The 20,245-nt window shown below is 38.9% G+C and overlaps 1 protein-coding gene and 1 long non-coding RNA gene across 2 annotated transcripts in view; one reads left to right on the top strand and one right to left on the bottom strand.

Annotated features, from left to right (window-relative positions):
* The window catches only part of LOC122566955 (terminal nucleotidyltransferase 5C), a 170,740-nt gene that overhangs the window by 101,754 nt on the left and 48,741 nt on the right, over positions 1–20,245 (bottom strand). The window lies entirely within an intron of this gene.
* Positions 2,923–5,280, top strand: LOC122566958. The gene is made up of 4 exons (XR_006316664.1): positions 2,923–3,222; positions 3,288–3,691; positions 3,792–4,238; positions 4,356–5,280. It is a non-coding gene; the product is annotated as an uncharacterized LOC122566958 (long non-coding RNA).

The following is a 20,245-nucleotide window of genomic DNA, read 5'->3' as shown; positions in this document are numbered from 1 at the left end:
CACGTTAATTCTTTCTCTTACGTAGCAAGTAACAAGTAACTCTATAAAGTTACGAAAATTTTTTAGGACAGGAGTTTATAATCTGAAACCTATGATCTGTGAAAATTCGTTAATTGATTGAATTTAATATTTCCGGTAAAAATTGATCAATCATTTAGATAGCAACACAAGTTTGATAATAAAACGGTAAAATTGTAAAACTGTAAAAATCGTTTCTACGTCAAAAGTCGATATAATCTAAAACTTATTGCTTGTCAAAATTCACCTACATGTAAAAGAAGCTCAACAGAATTCAAATTCACAAATACGTACGTACGTGTATAGAAAAGACGCTAGATATTTGATAAAAGGACCGTAATCGAACGGAAATTGGCGTCGATTAAATAATCATGTGGTCAGAGCAGACGAAACACGGCGAACCGCCATACAAATCGCAGAGCTTTCGACGCCGATGCAAAGGGAATGAAAAAAGATGCATCGACGAAGTTCCAAAGACACTTTTAGGTCAAACAGTTATCGTAGGTTATTGACTCTGCATCAGATCGTTACTTTCACGTCATAGTATTGGTCTGTGGTGCTTTTAAATGGAAGCCGCGGTTTATCTATTCTCGGATGCGCTACATTGTCAACGCGTGTCATTCATCGATGCTCGTGTAAGAATTCGCGCGTTTCAAATTCCTCATTATCTTTTGCAATTGGAGAACAGAAGGTAGACAAAATAGGGGACAACGAAAGAGAGAAATAGATTTCATTCAAATGTTAGATCTGTCGAATAATTCTCTCGTTCTTACGTGTTTATTCGCAATCTTTAACATCGTTCGAAATCTTTATTTTTAATTCTCAATTGTTTGGAAATATGTAACATTTTGACTCGGAGGGTAAAAATAATCTTGATAAAGATATGGATCATTGGTGTATCGTTAAAAGCTCGATGAAGCACGTTTATGAGTCGTATACTTCATGAAACTAAGACACTTGTCACAATAGTTTACCAACTAACGATATTAGTAAATTAGGTTACAAATTGTAGGCTAGAAAATTCTAACCATCTAATTTATAACCATCTAATTTTTGTCAGATAAGATAATCAGGTGACATTTTGTAGCTGAGGAAGAATTCATAAAATTCTAACTTCTTTAGCAATTTGGAACTTTATTCGAACGAGTGCATAACACCTATAAAAATATTACGTGTATATATTGTGTGACCCATACATTTTTCTTATTGACTCGAAACAAAAAGATATTTTTAATCCGGATACGGTCCGGTTTCTCGGTTTCAGGGAAGATCACTTCCCAGACTTCATTTGAATTTTCGATCGGCGGACTGATTAACTTGAAGATATCGCACCGCGTTCACCTAACGCAGCTCACCGACTAACGAACATAAGTATATCTGTATGTTAATCGTCCGAATTGTTCACGTGAATTTCTGGAAAAACCGGTCGTTCCAGTATCCACCATGGACGAGTCAAAGCTGCGTCCCCGTCATCCTCTTCGCGATGAAGAGAAAAAGGAAGTTGTCAAGATACAATACGATGAATCTCGAATGTTTGCGCTTCGTGTGTGTAGCTGTTCATGTTTGTTGGTGGCTCGAGGATCTTTTATTGGTCCGTAGTGGAAAAATTTTTTTCAAGCAAACAACTCTTATCTGCGCGCGATGCGATATAATTTTGATACATTTTTAAAAATATGTATTTGGAGGTGGAATTCGTATATCGTTTTGTTACGAAATAAAAGATATATATAATGATATGAACAGGTACATTATTGTAAAATATCGAATAATACTCTTTAAAAAGCAATCGAATTTCTATACAAAGAACTAGGTCAGTGACATGCGTTAAAGATCATCAATTTCGAGATATCTACCAAATTGTCTCTAAAAATGAAGCATTTACTCAGATACGAGTGTCGTAAGTATCCAATCATATTACAGAACAAGAAGAGTGCAACACTCACACAGCAACTGTTTCTTTCTCTTTTGTTTTTTAATAGCAAGCGAAACACATGGAGAATATTTTAATGGAAAACCTCAAAATCCAAAGAATATCAGTAAAATCATAAAAGACAAAATTTGTTCATTATGAACTGATCAAATACAATGGATCGCTTTCTATTTCAAATCCTCATCATCAAAAAAATGTATTTTCTTCAGTTGTGTCATTTTACCAGCAATTTTGTCTTCAATTACGATCTACATCCACCTTTATTCAAAACGAACGAAAAAAGGTGCCAAAAGGAAGGCAGGTAAAAATAGTGTAATCGAAATATAACATAGAACGACACTGAAGAATATTCTACAGGTGCAGCAACAATATGCCGCGAGAGGACGTGTGCAGGAAACGTATGAGCACAACGAAAGAGCAACGAGTGGCACAGCACCGTGCTCGGTGAGCTCGAACGGGAAAGATTTGTTCATTATTAAATCATCGAGTAACTACCACAATGTATTTCCTGAAAAATTTACTTCCCTTACTGTCAGTTCTCTAGCAATCTTTTCCCTTCCATTACGATCTATAGCCATGTTTACGCAAAATAAAAAAAGAATAAATAAAAGAACGCGATCGAAAGACGAGATGAAACGAGATCGAAGGATGCTGGACAGGAGCAGCAACAATATGCTGCGAGAGGACGTGTGCGGGCAACGTGCAAGAGCAACGAAAGAGCAACGAGTGGCAGAGCATCGTGCGCGCCGAGCATGGGTAAAGTGAAGGTGTCGATGACGTAATATGCGGCAACCGTGATATATAGTTAGAGAGAAAAGTGGGGTTGCTCGTGACGGTAAAGGTGGACCGCGTGGTGGGGGGCGGCTTGTCACAGAGACGGTGGGATGGGGGTGGGGCGAGTGCATCGAGTGCGCGCAAGCGCAACGACGTACAACGCTGCGCTGTTCTGTGTTGCGCAGTCGCCACGGCGACCGTCAAGGACGTTTGCGCTCGGTGCGCCGTACCAAGCATCCGACAGAGACAGAGAGCAACAGTTAGGAATTACTCGAATAGTTCGAGATATTTGTGTAAAAATAATTATATACTCGGTTGCATTCTTTTTCGTCGAAATAATTCGAAAAGCTAGCCGAACGATCCGACGTTTCCTCGAAAAATGGTAAATAGTTTCCAAGTATATGTGTATTATGTAAAACAGGCAATGAGGTAATTGATCGACCGTATGTTAGAGAAGTAGCGATCGAAATGATCGATACGTGTCTTCGATTTCATCAAAGGTATGTATTTCGAAAGTGACAGCACGTATGGCGGAAATTGTTAGGTTTAATTGATTCGATTTTAGGCGAGTTTCGTTGGTTTGATCTGAGCGTTGAAAGGTAAGGATGGTATGCTTTTAGGGATATTACGTAAACATCTGGGAAAGAAGCGATGTGACTGTGTTTTAGGAAGTAGATAGCTGCGAAAGTTTTAGACCTTTCCCTGGGTTATGTCCATAGTGATCGATGTCGTTACATCTGCCTATGCGAATATACTCCGCAATGTGCAATATACCGATGTATATAAGTTAATAAGTCGCGTTATTCACAGTATCTCCAACGAAACAAAAACTTGTAGTATTTCTTGGAAACAACTGTTAACTTTTCACAAGTTCCTAACCTTAAATACCCTTCACGCGTTCTATTCAAAACTTCTCAATATGGTTTCTCGATAGAGCAACAACACCAAAAAAGAAGGATATAAAAATCGGTAAGTCAAACAAGCGAAAAAAGAAAGCAAGCGAACGAAATAAAAGGTATATGGAACAAGAAACCAACTAAACACACTACTAAGACTAAATGTAACACAGGCGCGTAGGAGAGAGAGAATGTGGCCAGAATACTACAAGTGTATACACGAGCGACGAAGAGAGCAAGTATTATCGAATAAGCGGGTGTAAGAGAGAAACGAAGAGACAGAGAAAGCGAGGGTTGCCGGACAGAGACTAGACGCTGCTAGGCCAGCGACTGAGAGAACGAGCAACGAGCGAGAAGGCGAATGGTCGTACGTGAGTTAAAAGAAGACAGATAGAGAGTGAAAGAGTGCCTTCTGTCTGCCGCACCCGCGAATCGACGAATTCGAGCCACTCGATCGGCCTCGAGCGGCCTTGGATGTATCGCGGCCGGAGTGCAGGGCGGAGCGAGATTGTTGCTCGTTTTCCAGGGTATTTCCATGGTACCTCTTGGAACAAGTTTCCGTCTCTTAACCAAATGAGCCGAGCGTTTTCGCCAATGAACGATTGCCTCCCTCGCATATGGTAATCATATATCACATTGGATGGCGATAGAACCGAAGTTGAAGTTTCTTATAGAGTTGTATGTAATTCGGTAGATTGTTTCTACATTTATAGATGTGGTTTTGACGTTGGTTTTAGGAAACATGGAAAATATAGAAGAAAATATGGAAAGTGATATCTGAAACTGGTAGATGCGGTGAAGGATGCTCGGTGCTCGGCGGCCTTGAGGAATTAATTGATTTTGGCCAGACCTATAGCTTCTTCAACTTGAACGTACTAAATAAAAAATACATTGCGCTGTAAACGTCAAATTGAAAATATCCTATAAAAATGCAAAAATACGTTTCAATCTTTCTTCTGCTCTTTTTTTAAATGAAGTTAACAAACGAATAACATTATCATTTTAATGTATCAGCAATTCACTAAACTGTAAACGAACGTTCTATGAATATGTAAAACTATATCGAAAATCTCTCTTATCCATTTCTTTTTTAAACAAAAGATCGCCAAGTTTTTGTATAATTAGAAAGGACATGCGTACGTCGATTTTTCAATTAACCGACGATTTAATGGCAAAGTATCGGCACGGTATTAGAAAGTATTCCGATTGATCGTGCACGAATAAATATGTACGATCGAACATGCCTTCGGCGACGTGCAATCTCTTAAAATCCTTACGAAGCCGGTCTCACCGTAGTCAACTTTTACTTCGTTAGAAAAGTCCGGTGTCTATTCAAGGCCATCGGGTTATCGATCAAAGCCGCGAGCGAGCCTCTAATAATACGAAAAACCGATCCCTTTCATCAAGCGAATCGCTTGAAATTGTAACACAATATGCGTCGCGGTTTCTTGCGCGCAGCAACGCGCCCGCGAACACGTCCGCCAACCAACCAGTGTTTAATTGCACGATCAAAGAAATCCTTTGGTTTTAATGCTGTCGAACAGCTGAAAGCTAACAGCTGTTAGATGGTGTCGACACCGGTCGATCGAATTTTCCGCCATTGAATCGAATTAATCCGCCACCCGATTATCCGTAGATTAGCGTCGTGTCGTTTTCGTATCTGTTCAATTCTCATTGGAAATTTCATCGACTTTTTTGTATCGTAATATTGGTAAATCGTGACATATTATTATTGACAGAAACTAAAAATCATTATACTCCAAAGTAAATTACTATGTCCTGCAAAATTATTATTATATCTCTATCGTAGATTTTTCTTCCATCTCTACATAAAGCTCGAAAGAATATAACCAAATTCAGGAGAAAAATCGACCAAAAGCGTAACAATTTTAAATTTCGAAGATCCCACGATCCCCTCCTCTCTGTGTACCAATAAATTACTACGAGCAATTACAGGGACGCATTTTTGATTAAAGTCCGACGTTTCCGGACCATTTACCAATGATATACAACGGTAGCAACGAACGCCGCCTACAAATCACCGATAAATCACGTTCCAGTCGGATTCGCGATGCTACGTAATCGTTCACGGTTTACGCTTTTCGCGATTCGATCGAATTGAAAGGCCTAAGGTGTCCTCTACGCCCTATGCCCTACGTGACACGATTTTGCGGTAATCGGAGAACAAATGAACAAAGCTGTTCGCAGCGCACGCCAACATATACGTACAAAGAACATACATAGAGAGAGAGAGAGAGAAAGAGAGGGAGAGAGGGAGGAAACTAAAGAGATTGTAGCTTTTTTCTTTGTTCACCCAGCGACTAAAGTCACTGCAGGTTGAAAAAAAAAGTTTTGCATAATGCATAACCACGGTAGCGCGCGGCTACACGGATATAGGTGCGAGACCGGCTAAATCAATGACCCGCGTTATAGTTGATCGAGCGTGTTTCACCATCGTGGGATCTACGCCGTTTCTCCTCCTTCGTTCGATCGTAACAAAGACACTTATCTATGCACCCACCAGCCATATCCTCGTTGTCCATAACCTGATCTCTCTCTTTGCATAAATACGTGTATGCATCGACTAGGACAGATCGATCGTGTGCTTGGAGAAAGTACAGGGGAGAAGTTGATTTTAAACACGTAATTGTGATCGTGATTCACGGGGGAAATTGTGGTTTAAAAGTGCAGGTTACAGCGCACATTGTATTCTTTTCAAACGAGGATTGTGATAATTTCATGCGAACCGTGTATGATCTGAGCCGAAGTTTCTAGCCGATGTAATCGCGATTCACGGCGAAAATTGTGGCTTAAAGGTGGAAGTTGAAGTGATGGTTGTACGTATTCTTTTTAGAGGAGAGTTCGGATAATTTGCTTCGGATTGTATCGTCCGAGTAAGAAAGTATAGAGAGTCTGAAGTTAAACATCTTCATACGACGAAATTGATTACAATCGGAAACATTCTGAATTACATTCTGAAACTTGACATCTCTGCCTCTAGTATTATTTTTTTAGATTCCATCTCATAGCGATGGACCAATCCTTTAAAGATAAAACAGAATGTCCAGCTACCAGTTGTACGAAATCTTTAGGAAGCACGTACTTTCAATAGTCTATACTATTATATAAAATGAAACTATAAAAATCTATTAACAGGTATCTTAAACGTTTCTAATTATATCGAACGTTGCATTGTTCCTTCGGTCTCCTTAATATTAGGTCGTCCGAAAAGTTTCTTTCGTTTTATAAGGAAATAATGGATATACAACATTTTCCGTTTTATATTATTTTATCGAATTATGTATGATCCATTTTGTTTTATCAAGATAAAGATCACAACGTTCGACAGATTAGGTTTCATGTTTGTACGAAAATGCGTGTCTGTAAAAGAAAGATACTTTTCGGACAACCTAATACATTACAAACGACAAACGAATCCCACAAACAATTATTATCGGCGTTATCACCAAACGCTATGTCAGCAAGTACTTCGCTCTACCGATACGAAGTTACACAACGAACGATTGGCCACGGTTACTCAGAGTCTCATAATCGAAGCCAAGCATCGACAGATCGATCGGCCGCCGAGTCGATGCATCGGCCTTTAATTCGCCGGAAGATAATTAGAAAGTTTGATTAGAAGAAAAGAATAAATTGGTTAAAATCTCAATTGGAAAACACAATTCACGACGTGTTGCGTAAGATAAAGGTCCGCGAGCGTTGCAGCACGACCCGACGTAATCTTGCGCAATTATGCTCTTGCTGCACACTATTCGCAAGAATTTAATCGGTGATAAGCGAGCGGTCGGTGTGCGTGAGTCTGTGTGTCGCGGCCAGGATCGAGAAACGCGGTATTTTCACGGATATCGTTAGGAAATTGTACGAGAGTTTTTCTGAACGAGCGAACCGCCGCGCCGCTATCGCGAAACAGATGTCCGCGCGACGCTTGCGTAACGACAGTACAATTACATACATATACGTTAATAACGACGAAATCTGAAATAACAACGAACAGCGAGGGAAAAGAGAAATGCGATAAATCTGCGACGCTCGAGAGCAAAATTACAATGTAGAGATAAATTGTGCTGTGATACGAGAGTGTGCGAGTAAGACACATAACAGATAAGTAATATAAAAGTAGGTAAATGAAAGTTAGTTCGTCTTAGGCGAAAATCATGGGTCGTCTTTGACAATTTTTTGGGGTGCAAGTTGTCGAGTAAATCGAAATTGTGTTTGGAAATTATTTATTTTATATTAGGTCGTCCGAAAAGTTTCTTTCGTTTCATAAGATGATAATAGATGAACAACAATTTCTGTTTTATATTATTTTATTGAATTAGGTATGATCCATTTCGTTCTATCTCCATTATTATGCTCGTGAATAATTCAATGAACTAGTATAAAACAAAAAACATCGTGCGTCTATTATTTCCTTATAAAACGAAAGAAACTTTCCGGACAACCTAATATATCTTGAAGAGTATAAAAGTATTTTTTCAACAAAATAACGGTGTTCGATTAACTTGTTTCGTGATAAAAATAGCAGGGAGAACTGGTTGACACATTTATCGAATCTCTCCGTGTATTTTTGTAAAATTTTATTGAAATTTCACCTTTGTGATATTGCATAATTAAATTCTAAAGGAAAAGAAAAAAGAGAAGAAGCTGTTCCCCCTCCAAAATAGTTATTAAATATAGTTCTATGCCTATAACGCGAGAAGATACGAGGAGTATGATGTAACGAGAAGAAAGGAATTATTCAAGCTTTTCAAGAGCAAGAACAGAAGTTCGTCGTTTTTTGTCTCTAAGAGCGACTCTTTCTTTCTTTCTTTCTTTCTTTTCCTTCTTTTTTTCTTTTCCTCCAGTCAAAGCAGCTACTATTCACTGAAAACCTGCGCTCGTTAAAAATAACGATGCTATCTGCAGCGGCCGATCTCGCCTGAATGTTAATTCACTTTCTACGGTGGTAAACTGGTCAATCACGTTCCGATTGAAAAATGGTTTGACACGATTTACATTTTACGGTAAATTCGCAGGCAACGAGCTACCGGATCGAGTTTAGCCAACACTCGGCGCACAGGCTTAGTCGCAGCCTTGAAAGCAGTCTCTTCGAGATTCTTGTTTTTTAGATCATATCACTTGGGATACGTAACGCAAGAGGTAAAGCAGGTTCATCGTGTATTTATGTCATCAGTTGTACGAGTGGTATGATTTAACTTGGGTCAGACGGATCTTGATCTTGGAAGTTGTTAATAGCGTCGATATTGGCTTAAATAGAATGAATTAATTAGATATTGTTGAAAACTTTGTTATCTCTTATCATTGTTATAGGCTCAATTACTTCGCACTTCTATATTATTCTTTGTTTCAGAATTTTTATCTTTATTTGAGAATTAGAAATTAAGTCGCGGAATATTCTATTTTTCCTTTTCGCGATAAATTAATAAAAGTACTTTATACTTTTCACAATTATTTATTAATATTAATGAAAGTATATATTTTTATCGTGACTGCAATTACTAATGATACATCGTATTTCAGTATAATAACTATTATATACGTAAATTGTAACAAAAAGAAAATACATTGCAACATATGGGAAAAGAACGCGAAATAACGCGAACGATAAATAAGAAACAGTGTGAGAAAGAGGAGATAGAGTGGATGGAACGGAAAGGAAGGAAAGAAATGAAAGAACTTTAGATATTGTGTATAATGAGCAAAAAGCAGAACCATGTATCCCGATAAGGGAATTGTTATCTTAAGTAAAAAGAAACTATTATATAAATGAAATAACTGAAGTTTCCCCAACAAATTAGGAGCACCGAGTGCGTATCTCTTTCCAGCAACGACTGATCGGTAGAGTCTTCACGCGTTTGTAAAAAATCTAGAGATGCAAAAACGTGCACGACGCATACAGTATGCAACGTTACGCGAAGCGTACGAATTACAGTATTCGTTGTAACATTTACAGGGTGAAACAAGTTTCTCTGCAAGTTCCATTTCTTCGAGTACGTTCGTAAAAATAGGAATTTCCACAAATATCCGCAATCGCGTATTTTTCCACTTCGACTGCACTTCCTTAAACTCTGTCACAGCAACCAACGAGCAAGAGAAGAAAGCCAGCGATTGCAAAAAACGAGCAATCGAACAATTAATAGAAGTAGCGAATTCTTGCGCGTCTCTAGCGTCTCAACTGTGTTAAGTATGAGCGTTTCTCCATGGAATCCCGACCAGTTCTCCATAAATATGTCGGCGACAAGAGATTCTTGCGTACTCATGGCCGAACGATAGTGATCGCATGGAAGAAAGGAAAAACGTGGGCCGCGCAGGAAGATGAAATGGATAGCGAGCAAGAAAGATTGATTCCCTGTTTTACGTTGAAAGCCACGCGCGAACATTACTGGAATTCTACCGATACGTGGCGTAATGCAACGCAGGTTGCCGATTGCAGTCCCATTGCGCGCGATTGTAACTAAAATTGGCAGTCGGACGTACGAAATGTCAATAGAGCGGCATGGAGCTTAGGGGAACGTGTTAGTCGCGTTTCAAGCGAAAATTAACCGGTCATTGGTGGGAAATAATGTAAACGGCCTGCGAGTTTTCTAATATGAGCATATGGTAATAATTTGATTATTCGGGAAATTCACAGCGTTTTTAAAATTGGGAAATTTCAATAGGATTCGTGTACGATCGAAAAATGTGCCAAAAATATTGGGTCTCATCGTCGGCTGAAGTATGCAACGTCAGTAGCTTCCATTTATGAGATAAAAATTATTTCGATTCTTGCTAATTACTTTATTTAATGATAAGGAACCTGCCGTAAATCGAAATGAATAAATATCAGAAATAGAAGAAGAACAGTGTACAGATTAATTGCACCTATCAATGTAAATGCTTAAATCGAAATTGTTTGGAACACGGAGAGGACAGTATGAAGATTTCCTTTTTTCAAAGAAAATAGACACGAATGCTAAAATAGTCTTCGAAAGAGAAATTTCATCCTGAATTACTCTTTCTTTTATAAATAACTCGATGTTGCCACTGTCTGCGTACAAAACATCAAAGAGATGTTTCTACTCTCGCGAATCTACGTTTCACTTTATCAAAGAAATTTCAATTTCTCCTTGAAATTCTTTGAGAAATTGGTAGAAAAATTGAATACAGAATCTTCCGATTAAAGAAAGGTAGAACAGATCGAGTTACTTTCGCAAAGTTGATTTCCACTGAAGGATCCTTTGTTACCAGATAGAAACCGCTACTGTGCCTAAAGATACACAAGTCTGTACTTGTACAGCAACTGCAAACACGATGTTCGATCGTTGTCTAACATCTTGCCTCTATTCGTGCTTGTAATCGAAGCTTAACATTGATTGGCACGATACCGTGCGTACAAAGGATAGACGTTAGGGTACGGTGTTGTCTTTTAAGTGTCACTCGGTGCATTGGTTGTAATACAATATGAATTGTGTACCTGAATCGATATTAACATTCTTGAAAATCGTATAAAGCGTGTTCAGCTTTGCACATCGGCATCATACAAAGGAACGAAAGAAAACATGAATCTATTAAATATTCGTAGGTGATCTACTACTATGACCATTCCTACGATAGATTCAAAGCGAATCATTATACATTTCCTGATGGAAGTGTTTCGATTAGAATTTTATGAACATGGATTTTTCTAAGAATAGAAATCTGTCAAGTGACTAAGCACAAGCACCCGTTGTTCTTAGTCATACAGACACAATTTTAAGAAAAAACAAATTACTTATTATACATTTACGACGACGCGCGTAAATGCAGAAAAATAACTGTTGATGTTATTAGATGTATAATGAGAGAGACGCGCGAATAAATTATAAGGTAGAAAAATATATTTGAAATACGGAAGTGAAAAGTACAAAAAATTGAAATAATAATATGAGCTGGTACAGATCCGCACGCTAGCAGTGTTACTCTATAACTGAAAAACCCTGAAGCCAACGTCGCCTGTCGACTGTTTATGGCCTGCCTTCGTCGCAGTCTTTTGTCTATGCGCTGTCGACGGCTTCAATGCTTTAGAAAGCTAAAAATACCAGAGTTTTCTTAAAAGCGGGGACCTTCAACAATAACAAGAAAATAATAACGATTAAAGTATAAATACAACAAACAAGCAAATAATTTGTCAAGGATAAACTATATTTTGCGACAATTAAAATATAAGACACACCTTTGATCGGATTTCCTTCATTATTAAATATCGTTGTTTAATTTCATTATCGAGTATCTGTAAAAATATTTATAATTTGCATGAATATTCTACGAGCCATAGTATTACAATCCACGTGCTGAAAATCTCATCTTTCACGGATACGAATTTTAATGGAACCTAATCGAGCGTCTTACGTTAGCCAGAGGAAGCGATTGAAAGAGAAATAGTACGAGCAATCACCATAAGCTGACCTTTGTATCCGTCTGGCAGGGAATGGAAATGTTTAATGCCGGCCGTACAACCAATTCAGACAATTAAGTCGGCATCGTTTAATACAATCACGAGTCCGACTAATTAAAACTTTCAGTTATTCAATACGATAATCGTGCACAGTGGAAGGAAGTTAATGCCACAGGAAACGGTTTCGGTAGATTATGCGAGTAAAAACATTTTCATGCCGGTTCAACGGATGATAAAACGACGTAAACGTTTGCGTTTAATTCGCGGTTTCAATTCCCCGACAGATATATTCATTCTGTGGTGTTGTGTGAGTCGTAATAACGACCCATTTTAACCATATTCCGGACTAATATACTTCTTTACCGTGTTGGTGTCGGAGGAGCAATCAACCAGGAAGCAAGAGTATAACAGAGAGAAACAAGAGCATAATCGAATCTCAAGAAAATTGTCTTTGCGAATTCTCTACAAAAAATGAAGTGGAATTTTGCTTGTCTGAGATTGAACGAGACACAATTTGTGTTTCGTTCACCTTCGTTATTGCAAAGTACCGCGAGAATCACTTGCACTCGATGATCTTTATATTTGGTTGGTAACTAAGTAATCGTGATCGCCAATACCATCTAATGACAAAATCCGCAGTCATTTAGTTTCCAGCCCAATAATTAGATATTTCATGGCTCTTTTTCAAACATCTTACACTCTCACGAATATTGTCTGATTTTTGGTTAAAGAGACATTTTTAGGATCGTAATCTTACGTGACTAGACTGCGGATGTCACGATAAGTACTCTATTTTGGATGATTTATATATTTTTGTATATTATGTATTTTAGAAATTCCTAAATGTTCCCAAAATGCGTAAATATCTGTAGTCCATACACGACGCACGTTTGTTTCGCAACTGTATTCAGCAACTGTCCTGAAGAAATGTAATTATTGTGAATATACTGTGGCGAGGAATTGTATTAATTATTATAAATTATTAATAATTATATTAACTATTAATATTATAAATACGAATATTCCTAGAAAGACAGTAACAAACCTGTCCTCTTCACGATTACTAGATATATCTACTAAAATACAAGACCTGAAGAGTAGACAGGTTAAATAGCTTCAAGGAGAATGTATTGGCCGATGAAATTCTTTGGTCATTGAAAGGTTAAACAGGAATGTTTGATCGAGTCGGGGTGAAAAAGCAGAGGAATAAGAATAGACGAACCTGGAGAAGCGGGAAAACGAAGCTGAAGTGGGCGGTAGTGGAAGAAATCGATTTACCTGTCGTGGCTGCGAGCTGTTGCACACCTGTTGCTAATACAGTTGCAACTTTCGCTGGTCACTGCGCACGCGAACATGCTCACCTATGGTCCCTCGTCGTGATAAATTAAACGGCTGGGTTACCGAACGGAACGATCGTATGCGTTTCTGAATCATTTTCGATTCATCGATCATCGTTCTTTTTACGATTGGCCCTGATTATCGACGCTTACTTGCAATCGATAGTTTTATGGAAATTCTAAAAGTAAAAGTCGCAGAGGATGTCCTTGCTGAGGTTTAATTTCCTCGGATCTACACGACAGAAAAGCGACGACGAAGAGACAAATCGTAAAAATCTAACGATGTTTGTAAAAATTACATTGCTTCAATAGGTTCTTCATCTTTCGAGGTATCAAATGATCAATATTTTTTTTTATGACAAATATAAGGTTTACGTTTGGACCGTAGAGTAAACCGTACCGTAGAGTAAACTTGTTGACAAACAAACGATGAAGTTAAATATTACTAAGATTTCGCCGAAAATATAATTTCTTATCGAAAGTTGTAAATAAGGTTGCGGTTCAACCGTGTTAGAAGATAAAGTTTGTTGTGCTAGAGTTTTCGATGCCGCAGTTCCTTGGAAAAACTTCCCTGCATAGACAAAACAGAATCTCTCTTTATTAGCACGAACATCGTTTGATAACATTATTTTTTGTTTTTTTCTTTTCCAAGGAATAAATAGCTAGATAATTTGCAGTTATTTCCGACCAATTTTCAATCTAATTATTATCGCGGTTTGAATAAGCAGGAGGAATAGGGAGCCAGCTGCACGAGCTTGCAGCCAACGTTAAAATAATCTGCGGTACAAGTACGTAGGAAGGAAACGTATCAAATAGAATGTAGTAGACTAATAAAACCTAAAACGAATAGAATCTAATGGAATGTTTTAAAATGACCCATGTAAAAATATTAATTATCACACTCGGAAGTAATATATGAGAAATATAACGAAAAATAAAAATTCGGCCTTTGAAAAAATAAAAATCGCTTCAAATAGTGTCATTGTTGCTAGAAGTTTCCAATGGCTATGTATCCACAATTCTCTCGAAGCTCGATAAAATAACGAAGCTGAGCCAGTCTGTGCAAATAAAATTTCAAATTTACATTATAAGTATCCATGTAGGTACTTCATTGGCCACAGTACGTACGATAGACAGTCTCGTATCGTCTCGATTTACACGTCATAATCTTGGAGCGCCGTGAATCTTGAAGAGCCTCCAACCGGTACGTCGGCCCGTGACCAAAAATGCACGTCACGGTTCGTACGATCGTAACACGACGTCGCTTAAATTTTCTCGCTACGATTTTTTCCTACGGAAAGGTGTCACGTGTTACGAGAACGGTCGTCACGAGTGAATTCTATTTGCCTCTGTTCCGCGCATGCACGATCATCTCGCTGGTAACCAATACGATTCGACACGGCTATCGTGCCAAAATTACGGCGAGGCTCGCACGAAGAACGATGATCAGAGGCTGCGGACTTTTATGCAACTTTATATTCTTACACGCGTAACTGCAAAGCGATGGAGCCTGAATAAAAATTTCTTTCGTTCAGCAAACATCGCGACAACTGTGCTTGAATATCCGAAGTTTAAAACTCGACGTGTAAAACATGAATTTCGATATACTTATTTAAAGCTTGAAATTGGAAATATTACACCGGAAGCGTGGCATATTTGTTGAAAATTGATTAATACGTAGCGATACGTTCGAATATTTGGAACCGTACAAATCTTTCTATTAAAATTCAATTTTCACCTTACAGAATCTCCCGCAGATAAAATTTTGATTATTATTAATGACCATGCGCTACGGTTCGTTCCGATTTCTGGAAATATCTGTCGGTTGTAGATCGATCGAGTTCCGTGCGGCGAGCTCGCGGAGAAGAAAGAAAGGAAAAGGACAGGAGGAAGGAAAAAAAATGTTAACGAAACCGGTAGCGACATGAAGGGAGAAAAAATCGATTTTCCTGTCACTTGCGACCTTCCACACTTCGAAACTGGTGAAAACCGACCTCTCGAGTTTTACATTGAGGCATTACGCAGGGTGTGGTAGGTAACGCACAAGGTTGACTACATTCACGCTGGCGCCATTATCTACTCGCTCGAACGAATTGTTAAAGGAACGAGTCTTAAAATTGTCCCCGTTTCGCTATCGAAAGGCGAATTCGATCGGCTGAACACCGACCAACCGCCTCGTCGAGGCGGTTTCCCGAAGGTTTCTCAACGATCTGACCTCCGTTCCATCGACAATCGGTTCTTTTCAACGATACAGCTACCAACGGCCTTAAATGTTCTTTTGACTATTCTTTGGTAGAAAAAGCATCAGACAAGGTAAAGAAGATGGAGTCTTTTTTCTTTTCCTCAATGATTTAGCGCTTTTCTCAGTGATTCGAAGAAAAGAGACAGACTATCGCAATGCTGCACATAAGTCAATTTTAAAAGAGATTTCATACAGTTGCGAGATGTAGAGCGAGAGGCAGAGATCTTATTCGAACAAACGTCAATTAGATTTATTACCGTAACAAAGATGTGCATCGAAGAACTTGCCTGAGACAATTTCTTCGCTTCTACGTAGGTACCAGCTCGTAAGAGGACAAAAGCGACGAAAAAACAAGAAACCACGAAATTGGAAACATCTTACGTATAACTTGAAAGCTTTAGCCTTAAGAAAGATTTCAGTGTTCCGTCATTTTTACCTCCCTCTTGATTTTTGCCTTCACGGGGTAGCCATTTAAAAAAGAAGACAATAAACAGCCGTCGCTAAAAATAATAAGAAAAAGGAGGGCTCCTATCCAAACCTTCGCTCGTGCACAATGATCCCCTCCGTTCGCAAAAAAAAGAGAAGAAGAAAAGAAAAAAAAACATACAAAGAACCAACGAAGAATAAACTAACAAATTAAAAACTCCTTCCATGTGATCTGAAACCTCTACCAGCTTGCAAAAACATCGTCTCTCAATTAGTGTCAACCAACTCTTTACTTTCATGGAATAATCAAGCAAGAAGGAAGATAATAAACAGTCGGAAGGAAAAAGAACCGAGATAAAAAGAAAGGGAAAGAAAAGAGGAATTGCAAAAAGGTGAAGCCCAGAGAAGTCGTTAACGTGAACGAAAGGAACGTTAGCATTGGTAACCAGAAAAGAATGCGGCCCGCTGTTTCGCAATGTCGCGAGAGGGACAAAGCAGCTGGTGCTTGTAGCCTTGTCATATCGGTCGGTGTATAGTGATCGATAAAGGACCGTTAAATAATTAAACGGCGCATCTCGTGGGATTTATCGTAGACCAACACCTGGTAGGTGATAGCGCGGCCATTCCTATGGAATCGTATGGTTCGATCGATTCCACTTCGCGGCACGCCCTCAGCACATCGGGACAAGGCTTCTCAACCAAGCTCGAGCCGATTCATTCTCAATCTAATTCGTGCGCCATACGTGAGCCACCGGTTTATCTATCGTCTTGTAACTGTATCACCTAACCGGAAGCATCGAGAAATGGAAATATTATCGTGTTGCCTGACGACTCTGTACAGGTTGCTTCGAAAGAGTCACCAGTTATGTCATTGGATATCGTACGAACGATCTCAAGCGATTGATCCATTTGGAATACAGCGTTCCAAAGCTGATCTAAAAAAGGAAAAAAGCGCAGAAAAATCCAAGAAGATTTTAGTCTCATCGGTACGACGATCTGTAACGACATCGATTTTATCAGTTCTTATAATCCGAAGCGAATTAAGACCGATCGAAATGACTTAGACATATCAAAGTACTGAACGTAAAAGTAGCAAGTAACTCGAAGCAACCAACCTGTTTGAAACACATTTTCCCCTATTATTCGTTATTTCTTCCCCTCGTTATTTCAAACCTAATTCAAAGGTCTATCGCAGAAAGATTCACATGAGCAAACTTCGACCTCATCGGTCTCACAGTTTGCATCGATTTTGTTCAGTTTCTACGATCTTGAACAGACAAAGGTCAATGAGAAAGAACAATTTAAGCAAATACTATGATTCATCGAACACAAAAGTGTCGCCAGTTACCGAACAAACGTCCTTGAGCAATAACTCGACTCGCAAACGTGTTCTAACCCGTTCTCCCTTGAAGTATAATCTGGCATAGTCTAAGAATCTGTTAAAGAACGATTCGCATCCGTAAACCTTGACCTCGTCACTGTGACAATTTGTATCGACTACGATATCTCTTTCAGTTTCTACAATCCGTGCGAATCAAGGCCGATGAAAGAGTCTCGTAAAGCAAAGAGAGCCGCCTGGCAGAAGTCGATTCCACGGCTCGGGCCATAAATCGTCGCCGGATCTCGTCGCATAATTTACCGTTGGTACATTTTAATCGAAGAAAATTGACGGCCGTAAATGTCCGCCCGTGGCTGGGAATGTCTAAATTGCACTTTTAACAGGCGCCGTAACCGTCTTATCGCGCGGATCGATCCGGACTCTCGATTTACGAGTTGCTATTAATTAACGGTCGATCCACGAGCCGATCGCACGATTTATCAGGAAAAACGATCTTCCGAAAACATCGATTCCCGACTTTCTATCTTGCTCAACGCGTTTCTTCGTATTCTTCCCACGTAATTGGTGCTGTTTTCAGTTGATTCAGAGGCAGACGCTGGCATGGTGCCGCTACGAAAATTCCTCAAGGTGTTCGACCAACGCGCTCCATTTTCTTAACGTTTTCGTACCTGGCCGTTAAAAATACGCGAACGTTTTTCACAAAATTAATCATCTCGCTACGATACTCTAGAAACTGAAGTCTATCTTTGGTACGTGAACGGAGACGGTGTTCGTCGATTACGTGTATTTCTCAGCTATAAAGCGAAACGTCAAACTCTACGTGTATTTCGACAGAGAATTAGGAAAACCATCGCTGTTTGTTGATACGGACGATGAATTGGATAGAAACGTCGATCGGTCATCTTCGTGACTCGAACATAAATATCCTGAAAATATCATATACGGTACGAAATTGCACAGCACACTGTACAGCGAGATCGCCGATAAAGAGTCGTGTCAGACGAGAAGAGATGCGATCTCGTAACAATACGTATTCTTATCTGCGTATTTATTTCTGTCACAGGGATTTAATTTTGACCATCAATGTATTAAAATATTTAGATACATATCATAGTTTGATAAACCTACGTAATATCGAAGTAGACAGAAAAAGGCTAGCGGATTGCTCGTGGATGATGCGATCTTGATATAATGTCAAGGGCAAGGTACACGCGGTGCGGCACACACCGAGCACGCGTGTTCGAGTCGCAAACCGGGTATTTTCGGCCGCAAATCGAACGTTCGACGTGTACGAATACGGTTTCGGTGTACGCGAAGATCGTCTATGACGAAATGCTGCGCTGATTCGCGTTGGCGCCAGTTTACGTATTACGGATGACAGTAGAACTTGGTTCGTCAAACCCAGTGGAAGATCTTTTCTCGCGTAGAAAGTGAAATTGATGGAATTCGAGTGTTGCGATGCAACGAAGGAAAAATACAAATGAAACTTAAATTTCTCGTGAAAAATTCTTCTCACATCGTTAACATTGTACAGCATAAATGAGTTAAAAGTTTGTGCCAATTCGCATTTCCGTCCTACGGAACGTACTTGATTATCACTGTAAAGAAGCACAAGTCCGAGCTATCTTCGTGCATCGTATGCAATGATTTTTTTTAAGCATACGTGCTTCCAAGAAACTACATCACGTTATCCATACGTGTTAACCGCACATGAAATCATAAACAGGTATAAACAGGTATCGTCGATAATCATTATCGATACGTTGACTAACAATGTTTCGAACGCCTCATAACTATCTTGTATAATGTTTCATCAACATAGACAAGCTATAAACGTACCTCCTAATCGACTACTCATCCGCTTACCTATCCAACAGTTGCTCTTGGAAAATTTCTATTCGATCTACAGTTTCAAAGAAATATTAAGAAGCGTTCGCTCAAATCTTAGCAAACAGTTGTTGGTATGAAAAAATGAATTTAAACCTACGGTGGAAACGATTATTTTCTAAATTCTCCTATTTTCATTTTTCTAAATCGAAGATCTAACGATAAGAAAAATGTACAGAATGTGCATAATACAGGAATATCGAAACTCTGTAATAGTAGAAAATGCAAAGGAAATTTCATTACTTTAGATGATGAAACGATAAATTTGCATGAAAATCAAGTCGATCTAATTGACAGAAATCATTCATGAGGATCTGAAGGCCTCGATATGATCGCTCCTAATGATCGTAATCGGTTGGAACGATTGGAATCGGGTATCAAGGGGATAATACGGTGGCATATGTCTGAATCACTTGGCCCATACAGTGGCAATGACCGGCGGACCTTGCAGCCAACCGACGAGCCAGAAATTGACAATAAACGCCCATTCACGTAATAACAATGCCGCAATGACAGCCGTGCGTGTGATATGTAAATGTCACGTCCACTGACGACAATGACTGACACTGAAACAACCGACGATTCATCGAAACCGGGTTCGAATTAATCGATGGATACATAAATCATTAACAAGACCAGTTATTCCATAAAAACAAGAATAATTAATTAGTCAGATGTTCTGTTTCCCTTTCAAAAGAATTTAATTATCGTTGTTATAACGTTCATGATTTTTGAATTATTTCAGAACCGAATTTTCTGAGCTGTGGGAACAATTTCTTACTCGTCTTTGTTTCTCAACTAATTTTCATAAATTTCTCCTCTCAAAAACATTTCATTACGATTATAATCTTGGAATCTCTTGGAATCAAATTTTCCTGATTATGTTTCTATTTTAACTGTTAAAAGTCAGTAGTTAAACCGACGTGCGTAAAATAGAATCGAACATTGTCATTTTCCTAAGA

This window comes from Bombus pyrosoma, linkage group LG4 (genome assembly GCF_014825855.1).
Source record: "Bombus pyrosoma isolate SC7728 linkage group LG4, ASM1482585v1, whole genome shotgun sequence".
NCBI lineage: Eukaryota > Metazoa > Arthropoda > Insecta > Hymenoptera > Apidae > Bombus > Bombus pyrosoma.
The sequence above is the reverse complement of the archived record's forward strand: the minus strand, read 5'-3'. Positions and strand labels throughout refer to the sequence as shown.